The sequence below is a fragment of the Plectropomus leopardus genome, chromosome 17 (genome assembly GCF_008729295.1).
Source record: "Plectropomus leopardus isolate mb chromosome 17, YSFRI_Pleo_2.0, whole genome shotgun sequence".
Lineage (NCBI taxonomy): Eukaryota > Metazoa > Chordata > Actinopteri > Perciformes > Serranidae > Plectropomus > Plectropomus leopardus.
In genome coordinates, this window is record NC_056479.1 from 981,692 (window position 1) to 999,176 (window position 17,485).

The 17,485-nt window shown below is 40.6% G+C and overlaps 1 protein-coding gene across 1 annotated transcript in view; it reads right to left on the reverse strand.

Annotated features, from left to right (window-relative positions):
• Positions 1-17,485, reverse strand: part of LOC121956787 (carbonic anhydrase-related protein 10-like) — a 208,771-nt gene that overhangs the window by 171,460 nt on the left and 19,826 nt on the right. The gene's annotated exons all lie outside the window — the stretch shown is intronic.

Here is a 17,485-nt window from a genome sequence, read left to right on the forward strand (position 1 = left end):
CATGACTCATGAATTCTGTTCTCTTGGAACTCATTATCTACAACATAGTCTTTGCCGTGGCAACGAGAGTCAAAACATTTCACAAGATACAAAAAAAAAAATGAAATTTCACAAAACATTTCAGAAAAAAGAACATTTTTCTACAAAAAACATTTAGAATAAAAGAACATTTCACAAAACACACAAAAAGAAGATTTCACATCCATCGGAATCATTTGTCTCCGAGCTTGTCAATTTTATTATAGCCACCAAGTTTTTCCTCACAGTTGCGCACTGCAAAACAAAATGGGTACTGCCCTTCAGACTGTCTGAGGGGACAGTGCAGAGCAATAATGTAAAGGCACAACAGACTGTAGGGCAGGACTTTTTTCTCAAAAAATATGACTCAACTTGTCAGAGAACACAGATGTTTGGAATGTGCATAAAGTTGCAGAGCAGTAATCTTGCTAAAACAAATATTTATAATGTATTAAAATAAACTGATTTATCATTGATTCAAATAGGTGCCACTTACACATTTAAAAAGGTCACTTTCCCAAACAAAAGAGGACTGAAAAATAAAAATAAATCATGCCTGCACTCGCAGAAATACGAAAATAGAATAGAGTTGAAAGTAATGCAAAATGCCTGAGAGTCTTACTGCATTATATTTATGTTTTGGTTAGTTACAGCCTGCATATTGTTTTTCTAAAATAACACATTTACACCAGAAAACTGGTGCATAAAACTTAACATAATGCAGGAAATTAAATATACCACTTTCTGACTGGCTGCTGTTTGTGATAAATAATGACACTTGATTAAAGTGTGATTTGTTTGATTTATTCTTAAATTTCTTCCTGCTTTATTTGTATTACACTTGTGAATTTAATAATATTGATGTTCCACCTGTTCGCTTTAGTTAAATTTAACATTCAGTAACACACTTTAATGATATAACACAAATAATAATCAACGTTAACATACTGGGAAGATAATTAGCCCACATTATAATTGATGGAGAGTGGTAAGGGGCCTGAATAACAGATAGGAGTCACTGGCCCAAAAAAGATTATAAACCATTGCCCCATGACATCATAAATTTAAGTTTTTACAAAGGGTGTAGAGTGAACCCAATTGCAGGACAAATGAACAATGTTTGTTGAAATAAGTCTTTAATAAGCAGGTTAATGCAGTAAACATCTAACCACAAGATGCATCAGAGTAGAGCAGACAGGTATGGCAGGATTTGAACCCAGGTCTCCCATGTGGCAGACTGGCAAGTTACCACAAGACCAACAGGGCAGGCAGGGAAAGTGTAGGAATCATGAGCATGTAATTGTCCGAAAGTTCTCAAAAGGTTCAGTGAGTGTGGTGGAGGGAAAATAGCACAAACTCACTGCAGATTGAAGTTTTCCTGGAAAGTGGTTCAGATGAGGACTGGGAGTGGATCTGAACCTTGAAAGGGAGTTGGCAAGGCTGATGGCACCAGAGGAGAGGAGCTGGCGAGGTGAAGTTGACACAGTGGGTCTTTGGGCTGAACAGGAACAGGCTGAGTCCCAACCAGCCAAAGGCAGCCGAGGAACAGAAAGCCGGCAGGCAAAACTCGTAGTCGGGGACAGAAGGCTGGTGGATTTACCAGGTCTGAGACGTGAAGCAAAGGTCAGAGGCGAGTCGGGTCAATATCAGGTAAGTAGTCCAGGAACAAGTGCTGGAGAGTCAGGCATGAGAGCAAAGACAATCTGGCAAAGAGTGAGTGGAGTGAAGCTGCATATATACTGGCTTGATTGGAGATGGTGAGCAGGTGACAGCAGCAGGTGGAAGCAGTAAAGCTGATGAGGGGTGTGGCTGAGCAGCAGAGCAGGAGAGGGGGAGAGCAGACTGTGACAGTTTTGGTACTAATTTAGCACTAGTTTTTGGATTTGGGAGAAAGCTGTTCATGTCTACGAATATTTTTGGACTTTCCTACGCCATCGGTATGATGTATTAATTTAAAAAATGGGCGTAATTTCCCTTTACAGACTAAATTATAGTAAACGTGTGATCTCTGTACACTGAAAGTGCTGGGTTGAAAAAGGGGGTGGTGACTTTTAACACAAGACCCTGCATCTGTGTGAGGCGGAACTAAATATGCAGCCAACTACCCATAAGAGAGGAGAGAAGAGCTGTTGCTAATAAAGCAAACAACAAGGCAAATGGGATATTGCTGATAAGATGACATCATGGGTCATCCTCTACACTCAGACAATGGATATTAAAACCAGGTATATGAGCGGGGTTTCACAGGTAGGTGAAAAAAAATAAAAATTTTGGGGAAACTGAGTTCATGTTATGTTTCACAGTGGAAAAAGTATTCAGATCCTTTATTTTAGTTTTAAGTATTGATACCAAAATGTGAAAATTCTCTGTCACAAATTTAAGTCCTGTATTGAAAATTGTCCTAAAGTAATAGTAAGTCTCATCAGTAACATTTATTAAAAGTAAAACACTCAAAGTTATAAACAAAAAAAACAACCCAGAAAAAATAGGAAAAGACTTAAACGTTCATCAAAATAGTTGGCTTTTCTTTTTCTGTGAATCAACTGATTATTTAATCAACTAATCGTTGCAGCCGTACTTGTATAAACTATTTGGTAATTGAATATTTCAGAAAAGATTTTAGAAACTCTCCTTGTGTTTTCATGCAAAAATCTTGAATTGTAAAGTAACTAAAACTGTCAGATAGTGAAGTAGTGACTTACACAGTCACTAAAAAAAAGTGAGGTGGACAAAATGGGACTTGAAAAGTGAGGGGGCCATGGCCCCAAGCCAGAGGAGCCACCACCTCACTGCTGCAACAGCAGACATCTGCAGCTGCCTCTCCAGCTGGACTCTGAGCTTCTTTGAGATGTACTCGAGTTTCAGAGCATGATTCACATTCTGTTCTCCTATGGGTGCCCCTGGTGGCCGGCTGGCTTGATGTTCCCTCAGCATGTGAAATCAGCAGTGGGACACTTTCTTTGAGACGACACCTGAAGGTCCATCCTAAAGAGGAGTGCTGAGACACTGGACCATCACTCGTCCTTCAGCCTCCCGAGCTCTGGGACTGAGATGAGTCCCATATGTGTCTGATGCTGGGCAGTTTCAACTCTTTTTCTGCCTGCAAAGATTCAGACACACATGCAGCTGTCACAGCAGAGACCCTGATGTTGGTGTAGGAGTCTGTGCTGTTGCTGACCTTATTTTGTGGTGTTTTGTTCTCCAAAGAGAACAAATTAAGATCAGATACTAACTAGCAACAGAACAAACAGCATGACATTACCTCAATGTTCAGCTGTAACATGTTCAGGTTTTTAATTAATAAATCAAAGTATATTTATCTTAGGGTGCTTTCACACCGAACCTGTCTGCTTTGGGTTGTTGTGAAAGCCATCAATCAAACTGTGGTGAGGACCAACAGCTGCTTTGAGGGTGCTTTCCCACAGAACCTGTTTGGTTTCGCTAAAATGAACTCAGGTCTGTTTGCGCAGTTGCTACTGTTCATTTGGGCTGGTGTGAAATCTGTCAAACCCTGGTGTGGACCAACAACTAGACTGAGACCACCTGAAAAAGTGGATCTAGGTAATGAACTCTGGTGCAGTTCTTTTGTGGTGTGAAAATGAACTAAACACAGGATTTTATGATAGCAGATATGTGATTTCACAGTCACAATTAAACAAACTAGATGAACAAAACAGGAGAAGCTGTACCAAATCATACCAGTAAATTGCATCCAAATTGCACATTCAAAATATTCCATATAGATTGTACATAACACATATTGCACACACCCAGCTGTTAAAACATCATGTACATGCACAATCTCTGCAGCCAAGCAGCATCATTTACAAGATTTTTGCGTAATTTCAACAGTTAAACCAATAATAAATCCTTCTAATGAAGTCTGTCTGTGATCTCATAATTGATCCCGATAATGCACCGCCACTACAGGCACGCACCTCATGCGCTGTGCATAGGGCATTGCCAGAGGGGGCACCAAACAGCCCAATATGGTCATCGTCAATCATAATCATATATATTGTATTAGGTCCCTCAGCTAAGGCTCTCTCAGGCACAACAACATTTGAGCTGTGCTGCTGCTGGTTTAGTGCTGCTGCTATCTGGAAAAAAAATACAGAAGTATCCGCTGCAGAACCACCAGACTACAGAGCAGCTTCTTTCCCCAGACTGTGAGACTCCTCAACTCCTCCTTCAATGCCAAAAAGATGTAGCAGGATTTAGGATTTACTTTAATTTCATTTCTTCTTAAACCATGTTTAAGAAAAATGACAATAAGTCTACCTTGTACCTTGTGAACACAGTGCTGCACAGCATGCTTTCATGTTATTATTAGTTATTAATACAGTTGCCTATGCTGAGTGAACTTGAGCTTATGAAAAGATACCTGCGATAAACAAGGGTACGATAATATCTTAATGGTCTTCCTGTCATCAGTTAACTGCAGAACTTACTCAGAAGCTGTGATGATGAACCTCAGTAATGACCTGGCAGCAGGTAATGTAGACGTGTCTCTCTGTAGAGCCTCCAGCAGCTGCTGAAAAATGCCTGTTCTATGGTTCTTCTGTAGTGGAACATAAAATTTTGCAATTGCTTTGCAGTCTAATAATAGCCGACTCATAATGCTTACAATCACTTATTTGTGTGTAAGCTCTTTGTGACACCAAACAACATAAATATAAACACTCTAATAACAATAAACTTCTGTCAGTTCGCTTATTTGATTTCCCCATGTGGGTCCTAATGATGCTTTGATGATGCATGAAGACAAATGCCAAAACTGTCCAATCAACAAGTTACCTGTCAGTCAGTTGAACCTTATGTTTACCCCCCTTGGTTTGTTTCTAAAAAGTCTGAGTGAACACAAATGGAACCAGAACCGAACTGCAATAATGTATAATTTTTTCCAAAGACCAAATTAAACCATATACAGGTGTGAGCGCACCATGAGACCAGCTAAAACAAAATTCTCAGAAATGTCGAGCAGGGTTCTGTGTGGTTTGGTTGGGTTGTGAGAATACACCTTTATAACAATATATTATTATTGCAGTATTATATCAGATTGTTAATGATGCATCAACTACAATAACCTTGCCCCCCCTCCAAAGGTTCACAAGATAAATCTGAGTGGTTGTGGTGGTTGAAGAAGCACTCATTTTTTTAAATCTACCACCTAACCCTACTGTGACCTATAAGTTATGAAATTAATAAAGTAACATACTGACCTGCTCATTTAAAGTAAGAAGCTGTACAGCCGCAGCTAAATGCCCACAATGTTCCTGAAAATGCACCCTAACAACACTGCCCTCCTCTTTACATCTAGTCATCAACACTTTGCGCCTGGCAAGCCTCTCAGCTCTGCTACATTACAGGCTGAGGAATTCATTGGAATTTTTAACTACATAAACCAGTCGTCTCGGAGAGCATGTGCCCATCCATTACAGCAGCCTGCGGCGGCCCAGCTAAATAAGAACAAATAGTAAAGATGCCATAATCACTGGCAGCATTAGCTTTAATGTTGTTACCGCGGTGAGTAATTGCAAGAAATGTAGCGGGCGGACATCAGGCGTGGAGAATGTGGATGTGTAATGATATCAGGGCATTATTGAGATTGAGTGTAACTTAATTTCTGCTCTCTCTCTCTCTGCTGCTGGTGTTCCTAATCTCTTATCTCATACTCTCTCTTATGTCTTTTTCTCTCTTCCTCTCTCTTCAGTCTGTCTCATTGCCTCTTGATCACTCCTTTAGTCCCATCTAAAATTGCTCATATCGCCTCTACAGCGTGGGAGGAATGTCATATCCTCCTCCAACCGATCTAACTACTTCTCTCAATTTTTTCCTCTTTTTTTCTGCTTTCCTCTCTCCTGTGGCCCTGCGTTTGTGAGCTGTGCAAACGCTGTGAGTGTGTGTGTGTGTGTGTGTGTGTGTGTGTGTGTGTGTGGGTGTGTGTGTGTGTGTGTGTGTGTGTGTGTGTGTGTGTGTGTGTGTGTGTGTGATAGATAGATAGATAGATAGATAGATAGATAGATAGATAGATAGATAGATGGGGGGGGGGGGGGGGGGGAGTCAGAGAGCAAGGCAGAGGCTCCTCTGATCACTAACTTGGTGTCCTACTTACTCACTCTGCAGCACTCCCAAATAGCAACCCTGTGCTGTGATATTATATACTCAAAACACACAGACACAGAAATAACAACTTACATTCTCTCTCTCTCCACACACACACACACACACACACACACACACACACACACTGGCAGCATGGAACTTGCACACACTAAAGTGCAGCAGTGATATTAGATCCTTTACAGACACACGCCCCCATTTTCACAATACACAAGTAACACACAACAATAACAGCCAGAGATGTGGCATTAATATAAGTTGCTTTCTTTTCCACAAACACACTGGAGGTGGTACAGTCTGTTTTGCCTCCTATTTCTTCTTGTCTGTCTCTCAAATGGGCCAACTGCCATCTCCCAGCATCCTCTCTAACAGAGACAGAAGGGAGACAGAGCCGATGCATTCAAAGTCAGCTTTCACTTCCTCATGCTTAGAACACAGAGTTGCAGGGTTTGGCTGGGCCTCCAGCTGTTCCCCTCGGGTTTCCTTGTGTTCTCAGTAGGCCTTTCCCATTTCTCACTTTGCACATCCCTCATTCCCTTCCTCACTCCCTCTCCTCACGTCTCGGGGCTCATTTATACACAAAGTTAGATAGGTAAATGGACACGGATGGAGCCTTCTGTCTATACTCTGCTTTCATTTTGTCTGTATCTGTTCACATTCTCTGACAGCTTACAGATACAGACAAAACAGAGCAGAGCCACTGGAGCTGGTGGGGGCAGTAAAGACATTTTTAAAGAAGGCAGAATGGAACAAATCGATAATATAGTGAAAATAATTCTCGGTCCACATGTCGCTATATAATTAATGATCTCACAGACCACTGCTTTCTGCCTTCATTTGTAAGTCGCATTATTACAACCCCCTCCACCATCCCCTTCTTTGCTATGTTTTTTGACTCCGCCCTCTGGTGCTATCAGCTATTAGCTGTATCCATGTCATGATAAAGGACGCATGGAAGTATGAGGACAGCGTTTGCAACATCTGAAATCCATGTCTATTCTCACACAACTGCAGCATAAATGAGCCCTTAGTCCTGCTCACAGAAGATGCAACGGAAGGAGGCGAGAAGAGACGAGAGGAGAGAGGAGTCGAGGCAACAGGCACTTAACAAAATGAGACATCCTTGCCTCAGAGCATCATTTTTAAGCAATGTTATTAAATATGACATAGGACACAGCTGTATCATCATCCATTAGTTCATTAAAGCCTACTGCTGTGTTTCATGATTAATAAAAATTAATTAGTAATTCAAAAATAATAATACACTTTTTGATTAACACATGCACAGATGCACACACAGCAGGTTGATGAAATAATTAATAGGCTACGTGGTGCCATTTTCATTTGAGCAAAACATAAGAACCTCAGATTTTAATAAATGTTCATTTATTTAAAACCAGCCAGTGTATGCCTGTGTAATACGATGCCATATCATCAGTTATTAATGAGACTGGGTTTATTTAATTCTTGCAGTGATCGAAGTGCATCTGCACCAGTGTTAAGAATAACGTGTAACAAGTAACAGTTACAAAGTAACATGTTACTGTAATCACATGATATTTGTCTGTAACACAATCATCTTCTAAAGTTAGTAATCACATTACAGTTACTAATCAAACAATAATGTTGTTTTTTCCATTACATAAAAAAATAAAATACAAAAATAAAATGTGCTAACACCAGTGACGGCCTGGGCAGTATCTGATGACTCAGTGGAGGAAAAGTGTTACATGCCAGGCTGTGAAGGGAGGAGGGGCACAGTGCAGTTGTGTTTGTGTGTGTCTTTTCCCTCCTGGTTTTCTCTTTCTCCTCCTCTGCTCTCAGGTGTCATCAACCTGATTGGCCTGCACCTGTGTAGTGTGGGGATTCCCAGACTGGCCAATCACACCCAGGGCTCTCTTATAAAAGGACCTTGGCTGCAGTGATCGGGTCTCTGCCTGCTGGAGCTGCTGGGTGAGGTGCTGAATGCTGCCGTTCAGCATATCCTTCGTGAACTAGGTTGGTGGTTTTGTTTGAGTTTGTTTTCAAGACCAGATTCAGTTTAGGTCCTGTTTTATTGTATTGTTTTGAGTTTATTTGGCACAACCTCTCATCTCACCCTCTTCCTCCACAATTGTGAATTTTTGTTAGTAGTAGCTTCGAATAAATCATTTTTTTTTGCCACGCACACTATGACTCCATCTTGTCTTTTGATTGTCGCGTTGATGTCTCCTTTCCACCCTTCCATCATAGGAGACGTAACAAAAAGGTTGTCTGGCAAATGATTTAAATGGTTTTCTCCTCATCAGGTGTATCTCCTAACATTACTTAGCTGCTCAGATCACATATACAAATGTTTTAACTACTGTCAAAATGGACATACTACACATCGTTAGCTTGGTGAGATTCTCCACTTTTCAATCATTCAGTTCATTTATTAAAACCATGAGCACCAAATGATGATTTATTAACCACAATACCAGCATGCAAAACAAAAGAGACACAAAAACCATTGATTCGCTCCGCCTGAAGTGGTCATTTAGACTGAACGTGTGCCCATTCCTCAATGATATTTTTCTCCAGTACATTAGGGTCCACTGATCCAAAAAATTTAAAAAAATGTTTTATGAAACGACCATCGCAACTCTCTCTGTCTCTCTGTCTATACAGTCGATATTCATACTATTTTAAATGAACAATTTGATAGTGACCCACTTGTGTCTCAGGAAATGTTGCAGACTAATGCAAAAGTAATGTAACGAGTGTTGTAACAAATTACTTGCTATTTATGTTGTTTGACATCACAAATTACCTACTACTACCTACCTACTATTTTTTATAAGTAAAATTGAAAATTGAATTGAATTCAGTAAAGAAATAACTTTTTTTTACTAGTTACTCTTTTTTTTAGAGTAACTAGTAATGTGTAAATAATTTGGAACTCATCTGCTACCAAATGTATTATATTTATGGTCACATCATTTGTTGCATCAAAGTTGTAACTGTAGCATTTTTTTTAGTTTTAATAATGAATTTAAACAATCAGTACCTTTTTTTACCTACATGTTAGAAAAAGTCGAATGATTTTGTAACTCCGACTAAAACTGGACTTTTAAAATGTAAACATGTCAGTCTGACTGAAATCGTACTAAACTGAATTTCTCGAAACACCCAGATAATGCTATTGGAAGTTGAGCTATTCTGTCATGTAAACACCTCAGTCAGACTTTAACTGGATTAGGTGTTCTATGTGTGCTCCAAGTTGGGGCCTCCCTCGGTCTTTACGGAGAGGGACTGTCCATCTCTCTCCACTTATGAGGGGGGAAGGGGTGCTGCAAAACAGATCAGGCATTTTAAAACAAGACTAGATTAAAACCTAGTATATGGCTGGACCATGTACAGTGGTTCCCAACCTTTGTCCTTCAGGGACTTATTTACTATCACTGAGTACACTGAAGACATATTTTAGGGATATTTCATATTAAATTAAGAGAGGTTGAAAATAAGGCAATGTGCCTGTGGCCCTAGGCCCCGAATCACTACGTCTGCCCTGGGTAATAATAATGAGAGCTCATGAGTGTCAGTGGCTGGATGAGACATGACCGATGCACTCTTAATTATTCCATCCAAAAGTTTGACTAAACCTGAAAAACACAAAATGGTCTTTAGAAGTCTAAAGAAGTGGGACAGCCTTTAGCTCGCCTGCTAGAGTGTCCGCCCCATATGCTGAGGCCTTTGTAGCGGCCTGGGTTCGATTTCAGCCTGTGGCCCTTTGCCGTGTGTCATTCTCCCTCTCTCTCTTCCACATTTGTCATTCTACAGCTGTCCTATTAATAAAGGGGAAAATCCCCCCAAAATAATCTTAAAAAAACAGAAGTCTAAAGAAGTCACTTTCCACCTCTGAATATTTCTGTTGGTTCATTCAGACACTTTGGTGCTGTGAGGAGAAGCTCCGCTCTGTTTATCTGTCTTGCTGTGCTGTTGGGCCATCAGCTGTTTGATCCACGATAATGAAACGTCGCTTGGTTGTCAAATAGTTGGCTACAGTCCAAATTGTTTACTGCATTACATGACTGTTCAACACTTCTGCTGTGGCAGTGTTTTAGCATGAGATTTGCATGGGTGTCATGAGAGCTTGAAACTGACGGTGAAAGCGGTGTCAAATGCCAGGAGCATGAGAGTTGGCAACCTTGATTATTAACATCTCTCTGCAGCTCCGCTCGGACCCGAGGATGAACGTCCCTGTGTGACCGGCCGAGGCTGCGCTGCCATTAGAGCCAAGCTCTATACCAATAGTTTGTGGATTGTCTTTTCTCCGCTGATTAACAAACGGAGAATTCTGTCATTGCAGTAGCACCTAGTCCAACATTGTAACACGTGATAGTCATTTCAGTTTCTTGATTGTCTTATTGTCTTTATAATGGCAGCACCACCCATTCTGACACTGTAACATGTATCAGTTAATAACCTAAAATATCTGTAGGGCTTGTGTTTTACAGATTGGGCTGTTCCTCAAACAAACTGATAATGTGAAAGCTGTGAAAATATTTTAAAAATATAGCATACACTGAAACTGATATTTTTTTTTTGTTTTGTTTTAGTTGGGTTCAAACTAATAAGTGAAGGCAGAGTTTGCTCAATGCCGTTTGATTATATGTACATGCCATGGTTTTCTACCCCGAAGTTATTGTAAATAAAGAGTTGTGATGTTATTTAGTCTATATCATAGACTGAATAGCTAAATAATAAATGTCTAAAGCAACTAGCTGAAAGGACGCATATTGACAGCATCGGTGGCAGAGTTGTACATTCGTTCATCAATAAAAAAAACTTCTCCCCTGCTGCTTGTATACTGGGATCAGGACAGTGGTCCAATTTAATGACCTAATCGAGCTAAAGACAAAAAAGTGACGAAAAAGTGCATATACAGTAAATGTAGTGAGTGAAATCTCTGGTTTCTCATTCATGTTGTTTAGTTGTTTGTCTCTCTCTTCTAAATTTGCTCATGGTAAGCTGGAAGTGTGGACACAAGCTGTTCTGGTACAGTGACATCTTAAGTTAGCGTGAACAACCAAATGTAACCTTTGACTGTCTGTTTCCACATATCCAGGTAACAGAAGAAGCAGTGTGATCAGAGCCATCTCTGCACCGTCGAGATTTCCTTTGAGGTTTCAGTGGGCCTCAAGTCATGAACAAATTCAAATGAATGATGGCAACATCTCCAGGCCATTCAGGCTGGAAGGAAGAGTGCACTGGAGGGAATTGAGCCAGAAAAGAGAAATGAGCGAGATAACAAAGAGAGAGGGATAGATGGGTAACTGGGGACAAGATGAGGAGGAGATGCTGGAGGAAAAAAGAGAAAAGGCAGAGGAAAAATGGGCCAGCCACAAACAGGAGGAGGAAAGGAGGAACGGAGAGAAAAGAGTTGAAAGGGCAGAGGAGATGAGAGAGAATACAGACAAGGGGAGGGAGAGGATAAATGCAGACAGGGAAGCAACCAGACACAGATGAAATCAAATATACATAAGAAGTGTATAACTAAAGAATGAACCTAACGCCCCTCACAGCCCGATGATGCAAAGAAAGATGGTGGAGAAATGACAAAGAAGAAGAGTGGGTACCTACACAGGACAGATATATAGGGATGGCTACTGAAACCCCATATTTACAAGCCCCAGGGCTAAATTATAAAAGACTGTTGTATAGAAAAGCTCTGACTTTATCCCTTCTTTAACATTTTGTTGTCATTTATTATCACACTGCAGCCTGTCTGTGGGAGGGCTGCTCCTACACACACACACACACACACACACACACACACACACACACACACACACACACACACACACACACACAAAGTAAAGTCAGCAAAGCCAGTCAGCGAGTTCAAACCCATAACCCTCTTGCTATGAGGAAACAATGTTGACCACTGTACCACCCGGCCGCCCTATGACAGGTGCTGATCCATGCTCAGCTTCAAACGCTTCTATCAGATTGGCTGTTGATTAAATTCCCTTCAATTAATTCAGGTGGGATTGAGGGTTTAGGGCAAGGAAAATATGTAAGAATAAGAATAAAAGGTTATGAGTCAGTGAAAGTGTTCAAGGAGCCAGACTCTGGTGTCAGTTCTACTGAAGTCAGTGGGGCTGACACAGCAAATCCCACTATAACCCACCATATCTTTATTGTTTCAACTTCAACAATCATTTCACCAGATTAAAAAACACATCATCACTTTGAACATTGCTTGCTGTGGTGGTTTTGGTGGTGATGTAACCATAGTTAGTTCATAGCCTAACATTACCTTTTTACTTCTGGTGATACATTTAGGCTTCAAGAACCTTGAAGTCATGTTCATTGTTCATTAGTGAAGATTATCTTGGGACTCAAAACGTGTAAGTATGAACATTTGTTTACGTCATCCAAAATCCTATGGAAAAATCCTAAAGGTTTTTTGACGAGGGAATCAGGGCGAACCTGGCTGACAGAAAAACGTCATCCCTGGGGCACTCCAATATTGCTGACCAGATTTTAATTATAATCAAACCACTTTTTAATGGTGTTGATTATTATTCTGACTGGACTTGATGGTATGGTCTGTCAGTTTGTAAAACTAGGACTTGACATGCTATAATGCAGTTTGCCTTGGTGATTTACATTTGTACTAACATTAGTCATCTCTCGTTTAGCTTGCACACACATAAGTCATTCCAATGATGACAGCAGCGCATGTAGATACAGCAGCCAGTAGCTCCTCAAATCCTTGCTAATTTTTCCTATATTTCTTGACACCATCGCCCCTTCTGCTGAAGCACAAATTTTCTATGATAGAGAAGCACTTATCAACATCGTGAAAAGTTGTGTGGGGCTTGGTCTGAATGAATGGACCACAAGAGGATTCTCACCAACGGCATACGCTGAGCAGCCAGTCAGACCAGAGGGGAGAAACAAAATCGAAAGCACCAGATGTACATGTCCTCCCTTCATGCGGGACTAATGGGCTAAAAAACTCTTTTGTTCCAACTGCAATTAATCTGCTGAATAGCTCCATGTGACATTTGTTTGTGATAATTGTTTATTTTTGTACTGTGTCTTTTATTTATTGCAATGGTCTGTGAGATTGCCTGTTGCTACTGCTAGCTGTAAAGCAAATTGCCCCTCTGGGATAATAAAGACATCCTTGATCCTTGATCCTTGATCCTTGATCCTTGATGAAGAGAGGGAAGAGAGCCAGCATCAGGGCGAGGCTGACCCGACTTGGACTGAGAGCTTCTCCTCTTCCAAGCCTTCTTCTTCATGAGAATAATGTGAATGAGATGAGATTTAGGCTCAGCATTGGAAAATTAGAGACTGCTCTGTGCACATCTTCACAGAGACATGGTTAACCCCTAATATCCCAGATTAAGTTGTTGCACTGGATGGGCAGACCTGGTTGGGAGCCATAAGGACACAAGTCTCTAATGCAAATTTAAAAAAAAATGAACTGTAGGAATTGAATGATGCCATCAGCTGCAACAGGTCCGAGCAACCAGATAGAATTGTCATAGTAGTACAACTCATCCTTCAACTCCAAAGATGTAGCAGGATCAAGGACAAATGTAATTTTTTAAACTTTTAAAAAAAGACAAATAAATTTACCTTCTACCTTCTACCTTACATACATAGAAAATAAAGCAAACTTAATTCTTAATTCATTTTTTTTCTTTTTTTCTCTCTTAAAAACCCCCAAAGTGCCAATAAGAGAGCCATTAAAGTATTGGATCAATAAGCAGTGTCTGTAACACAGTAGTACTGTTAAAATCTCAACAATACTGAAAAAATCTCTACAGTAAGTGATAAAAATCCAGATTTATAATAATTTGGCAATTAATGCCATCTCATGACAATTAAGGGAAATAATATCCAATATTAGCCCTCCTGAATATTCTTAATTATTATTAAAAGTTTGAAGTTTAGTTTAGTTTTGATAATCAAATGTAACAGCAGGTAGCATTTAGCTGTTTTGGACCAAACATGGGCTGAGATGCAGCTGCTAGATAGAGCCATGATCTGTTTGGAGACCAATAACAAGAAAATGAATGTGCATATTTAGATATAAACATCAGTCAGCATCACATAATGTGTGTTACTTAATCTGGTGGAAAGGTTATTCAGTGAAGGCGAAACAACAAAGATACAATGGTTTATTTGACATGCTCCAAAGGGACACCTCCCTCATCATGTCATCCAGCACCAGGAGAGGGTGAGGTGGAGTGCAAGTGATGACTGTCCTGGTGAAATAAGCCCCAGCTAGCACAGAGCGAGTGAGGGTTTCAGGGTCTGGTCAGGAAATTCCTTAATTTTCCACAGCCTGTTAGGGACAATACAAAAGTTCCTAATGGTCCATATATGGACCTTTTTTTGAGGCAGGATCAGTTGGCACCAGAGGTTCATCTAGGACGTCCTCCCCGTTATCTTCCTCGCCTGAACCCCACTGAGCCGCGTGAAATTCCTACAGCTCCTTGTTGAAAGTTGGCGCGGTGTGAGATTTGCAATTGGCAAAATGGCAGCTCCCTCCTCATCTGTAATGTTCTGACCACATTAAGGTTTCTTAGTGGGACATGAAGGACCAGGAACTGACAAGTTTGCTCTTCGTCAAATTACTCTGAGCTAGAGTTTCGAGTAGTCCATTCAGAAGAGGGTTTCCAACGCTTTAGTGTGGCCCCGCTCTAGGCACCTAACATAGCAGTTGTGGATGTCCTCGTCATGTGAGAACTACAGCTGAAACACTTAGCGTGATGATGGTGTGGGCCTGCTTAATAAGCAAGACGAAGTTACACAGTCTGTGATAATTACATACTGCTAGGCAGGCTCAGTGACGTAGAGCCAATCACAGCCTGTCAGGACCGAGTGCAGACTTGGTTTGGGGGGAAAGGGCGATCGCTTTATTCAGTGGATGCTGCCTAAAGCCTCCTGCAGACTGTAAGATTCTTATTCTGAGAATCTTAGGGAAGTTTTTTACAGCTGCACTCTGTGACATGGATCTAATAAACTTGGGTATGACCTCAAGTTTGATGTATACAGACTATGTACTGTATGTATGTATGTTTGTATGCTGTGACCTATGTCCATGACGTTAATATGCAAGGACAAAACATTGTGGGAGTGTGTCATCTATCGAAGCCGCTGTAGTGGTGAGAGAAAAATGTAAACAAACATGAATGGAGCCCTCGCTATAGCGGCATTTATGTGTGTCATAAAAAGTCTGAAGAAGAGGAGGAGGAGAAAGTGGCCACGGTCCTGGCTAGGTAAGAGAGGACAACTTTGCATGCCAGTTTTGCAACAAGAGCTTTTAACAGTGTGGCGCTGATCAGTGTGTCATTCCATGCTGCATTTCTATTGGTTGGTTAGTGGGCGTAGGTCATCACAGCAGTCTGCCATCCTTGAGCCTCTTTCACTGTACGACATAGGACCACTGATTTAGACTCAAGACCAAAGATATCACCACATTTCTTTCATGATGTTCATCTTCCGTCTGAGACAGCCCAAAATTGCACAGTGTATACTGGGCTTATAACAGCATAAGGCAGCACAAACTCCAGTTTGAAATTAAGTGAAATCGATACCGAGCCTGGCTGGTCAGATGCTGTCACTGACCTGACCTGAACATGAGCAGTCCTAAAGGTGCTCCTGTCTCAGCAGGTGCTGCTGGATGAACTAAAGAAATGAAGTAGAGGACCAGATCTGAATGTTGCCATTTCCACCTGCCAAACACTTACCATTGTTCCATGGCATCTGCGGTGCATACTGTACCTTGTGTTATATTTAGTTCCATATTTTCCTGTGCCAGAGTCATAGCTCATAGGCGAACCACAGTAGTATTGCCAGACTCCTTCCTCTCTGCCTCCATTTATTGCTCATTCTGAGCAGCTCAGTGTTTACTGCACACTACTGAAGTTGCATCATTAGTGCTCACTCTCCTTCCTTGCAAACTCTGTTGGGTCTTCTTGCAGTAATCTCTCTCAAGAGGGAATTATGATTTCTGTCTCTTCTTCTCTGAGGCTGGCAGACACCCATCTCTCAGCATTTTTATAAAGCACCCTTTGCTCAGTCCCTTTTTGTCTCAGCAAATTGCCTCATGTGGCTGCAAAGGTAATTACAGAAAAAGTAAGCACAAGATGACACCCATCTGTGACCTGAGTTTTTTTTTTGCTGACAATATTTGCACTTCATTCTCCAAAACAGTTTGAAGCAGACATTTCTCTATGCCAGCACAGCACTAACACAAAGAAAAGAAAGAGGTGCAGCGTTAGAGCAGACTGAGGGTGAAACAGCTCGAGTCAAAGTCAGGCTACACTCACTGATGTGATGAGCCTACTGTCAGTCTCAGATTCCCCAGAAGGCCTGTCACACCCTTCACACATATACACACACACACATCTTCATTTCAAAATGCTTCGGTCTCATTCTAAAACAGGAAACATGCCATTTAAAAAGCATGACACTTGCTCTAGCATGAAAGTATAACTCCAAATTAAACTCATTTTAAATTTCAAAGCAATTATAAATAAATGATCCTGGTCCTGTTTGTATATGCAGATCCACAGAGAGGGAAAACAAAATCCATTTGTTAAAGTTAATTAACTTTATGCGACAATAGAAGTGCCTTATCTACATCATCTCCAAACTCACTAACACACTATCTGATCATTGCCTCATTTGTAAACCCTATCATTGGAAATATTGTTTGCAAAACCTTTCATTGTTTAAAATAATTTCTTTCGACAGTGTCTGTGCATGTCAGATACAGCACTGGGGGGGTCACATTACCTGGACTATGCACTGCTCGTCAGTCTATCCAGCCATCCCCCACCCTGACTCTCTGCTTCACACCCCCTCCAGAGAGTTAGCACTGGGCATAAATCACTGAGGTTTTTAATAGAGATGTCCAGATCCCGATCCGAGTCATTTGATATTGATAATCTGCCAATACTGAGTCTTGTATTTACCTGGATATTGCAGCTACACAATGCACACTTAAAGTATGGTACTTGGTTATTAAAATCAATCCAGTGTGTATACATTACAGTCTAATAAATGCAGTGCAATACAGATAATAAATCGTTTGCATCATAACAGTTTTTAAATTTTTTAAAATTAAATTTCAACAAAGTAACAAAGAAAACAAACCAGAAATATTTCCATGTCTCTTATCTCAATTCCACTTGGTCCAGCTTTTTTTGTTGTTTTTCTTTAAACCAAAAAACAAAGTAAACAAACTAAAATGTGTCTTCAGGAACTGCTCTCAAATCCACTTAGTGTACCATTGTAGTAAAAGTACAGAAGACTATAAATGAGTGATATAATCTCAGTTCCACTTCAAAGT